A 3,235-nucleotide genomic window follows, 5' to 3' on the forward strand; every position below is an offset into this window, starting at 1 on the left:
GTCTTTTGTGTTTCCATACAAATTGTAAAATTTCTTGTTCTAGTTCTGTGAAAAATGCCATTGGTAACTTGATAGGGATTGAACTGAACCTGTAGATTGCTTTAGGTAGTATAGTCATTTACACAATATTGATTCTTCCGATCCAAGAACATGGTATATCTTTCCATCTGTTTATGTTATCTTTCATTTCTTTCATCAGTGTTTTATAGTTTTCTGAGTACAGGTCTTTTACCTCCTTAGGTAGGTTTATTCCTAGGTATTTTTATCTTTTTGTAGTGATGGTAAATGGGATTGTTCCCTTAATTTCTCATTCTGATCTTTCGTTGTTAGTGTATAGGTATGCAAGAGATTTCTGTGCATTAATTTTGTATCCTGCAACCTTACCAAATTCATTGATTAGTTCTAGTAGTTTTCCGGTGGCATCTTTAGGATTTTCTCTGTATAGTATCATGTCATCTTCAAACAGTGACAGTTTTACTTCTTCTTTTCCAATTTGTATTCCTTTTATTTCTTTTTCTTCTCTGACTGCTGTGGCTAGGACTTCCAATATTATGTTGAACAATAATGGTGAGAGTGGACATCCTTGTCTTGTTCCTGATCTTAGAGGAAACACTTTCAGTTTGTCACCATTGAGAGTGATGTTTGCTGTGCGTTTGTCATATATGGCTTTTATTATGTTGAGGTAAGTTCCCTCTATTCCCACTTTCTGGAGTGTTTTGATCATAAATGGGTGTTGAATTTGGTCAAAAGCTTTTTCTGCATCTATTGAGATGATCATATGGTTTTTATTCTTCAATTTGTTAATATGATGTATCACATTGATTGATTTGCGTATATTGAAGAATCCTTGCATCCCTGAGATAAATCCCACTTGATCATGGTGTATGATCCTTTTAATGTGCTGTTGAATTCTGTTTGCTTGTATTTTTTTGAGGATTTTTGCATCTATTTTCATCAGTGATATTGCTCTATAATTTTCTTTTTTTGTGATATCTTTGTCTGGTTTTGGTATCAGGGTGACGGTGGCCTCGTAGAATGAGGTTGGGAGTGTTCCTCCCTCTGCAATTTTTTGGAAGAGTTTGAGAAGGATAGGTGTTCACTCTTCTCTAAGTGTTTGATAGAATTCGCCTGTGAAGCCATCTGGTCCTGGACTTTTGTTTGTTGGAGGATTTTTAATTGCAGTTTCAATTTCATTACCTGTGAATGCTCTGTTTATATTTTCTAAATCTTCCGGGTTCAATCTTGTAAGGTTGTACTTTTCCAAGAATTTGTCCATTTCTTCCAGGTTGTCCATTTTATTGGCATATAGTTGCTTGTAGTAAGTAATCTCTTATGATCTTTTGTATTTCTGTGGTGTCAGTTGTAATCTCTCCTTTTTATTTCTAATTTTATTGATTTGAGTCCTCTCCCATTTTTTCTTCATGAGTCTGGCTAAAGGTTTATCAATTTTGTTTATCTTCTCAAAGAACAAGCTTTTAGTTTTATTGATATTTGCTATTGTTTCCTTCATTTCTTTTTCATTTATTTCTAATCTGATCTTTATGATTTCTTTCCTTCTACTAACTTTGGGTTTTCTTTGTTCTTCTTTCTCTAGTTGCTTTAGGTGTAAGGTTAGATTGTTTATTTGAGATTTTTTCTTGTTTCTTGAGGTGAGCTTGAATTGCTCTATGAACTTCCCTCTTAGAACTGCTTTTGCTGCATCCCATAGGTTTTCGATCATCCTGTTTTCATTGTCATTTGTTTCTAGGTATTTTTTGATTTCCTCTTTGATTTCTTCAGTGATCTCTTGGTTATTTAGCAGTGCACTGTTTAGCCTCCATGTATTTGTGTTTTTTACTGTTTTTTTCCTGTAATTGATTTCTAATCTCATAACGTTGTGGTTGGAAAAGATGCTTGATACCATTTCAATTTTCTTAAATTTTCCAAGGCTTGTTTTGTGACCCAAGATGTGATCTGTTCTGGAGAACGTTCCACGTGCACTTGAGAAGAAAGTGTATTCTTTCTCTTTTGGGTGGAATGTCCTAAAAATATCAATTAAGTCTATCTGGTCTATTGTGTCATTTAAAGCTAGTGTTTCCTTACTTATTTTCTGTCTGGGTGATCTGTCTGTTGGTGTAAGTGGGGTTTAAAGTTCCCAAATGTTATTGTGTTATTGTCCATTTCTCCTTTTATGGCTGTTAGCATTTGCCTTATGTACTGAGGTGCTCCTATGTTCAGTGCATAAATATTTATAATTGTTTTCTTCTTGGATTGAGCCCTTGATCATTATGTAGTGTCCTTCCTTATATCTTGTAACTGTCTTTATTTTAAAGTCTATTTTATCTGATATGAGTATTGCTACTCCAGCTTTCCTGTGACTTCATTTGCATGGAATATCTTTTTCCATCCACTCACTTTCAGTCTGTATGTGTCCCTAGGTCTGAAGTGGGTTTCTTGTAGACAGCATATGTAAGCGTCCTGTTTTTGTTTCCATTCAGCCAGTCTGTGTCTTTTGGTGCATTTAATCCATTTACATTCAAGGTGATTATTGGTATGTATGTTCCTATTACCATTTTCTTAATTGACTTGGGTTTGTTTTTGTGGGTCTTTTTCTTCTCTTGTGCTTGCCACTTAGAGAAGTTCCTTTAGCATTTGTTGTAAAGCTGGTTTAGTGGTGTGAATTCTCATAGCTTTTGCTTGTCTGTAAAGCTTTTGATTTCTCCATCGAACCTGAGTGAGATCCTTGCTGGGTAGAGTAATCTTGGTTGTAAGGTTTTTCCCTTTCATCATTTTAAATATGTCCTGTCACTCTCTTCTGGCTTTCAAAGTTTCTGCTGAAAGATCAGCTGTTAATATTATGGGGATTCCCTTGTATGTTATTTGTTGCTTTTCCCTTGCTGCTTTTAATATTTTTTGTTTGTATTTAATTTTTTTTTTTTTAATTATTAGCACCTTTAATTATTATTAATTAATTTATTTATTTATTAATTTATTTTTTTGGCTGTGTTGGGCCTTCGTTTCTGTGCGAGGGCTTCCTCTAGTTGCGGCGAGCGGGGGCCACTCTTCATCGCGGTGCACGGGCCTCATTATCGCGGCCTCTCTTGTTGCGGAGCACAGGCTCCAGACGCGCAGGCTCAGTAATTGTGGCTCACGGGCCTAGTTGCTCCGCGGCATGTGGGATCTTCCCAGACCGGGGCTCGAACCCGTGTCTCCTGCGCTGGCAGGCAGACTCTCAACGACTGCGCCACCAGGGAAG

At 36.3% G+C, this 3,235-nt stretch overlaps 1 long non-coding RNA gene across 1 annotated transcript in view; it reads left to right on the forward strand.

Moving 5' to 3' along the window:
- LOC309642418 overlaps positions 1-3,235 on the forward strand; it is a 4,436-nt gene continuing 1,201 nt past the window's right edge. The window contains exon 1 of the long non-coding RNA XR_014253181.1: positions 1-2,894. This is a non-coding gene — a long non-coding RNA (uncharacterized lncRNA). The remainder of the gene's footprint in view (positions 2,895-3,235) is intronic.

Source organism: Balaenoptera physalus, assembly GCF_965194825.1.
Source record: "Balaenoptera physalus genome assembly, chromosome: 14".
NCBI lineage: Eukaryota > Metazoa > Chordata > Mammalia > Artiodactyla > Balaenopteridae > Balaenoptera > Balaenoptera physalus.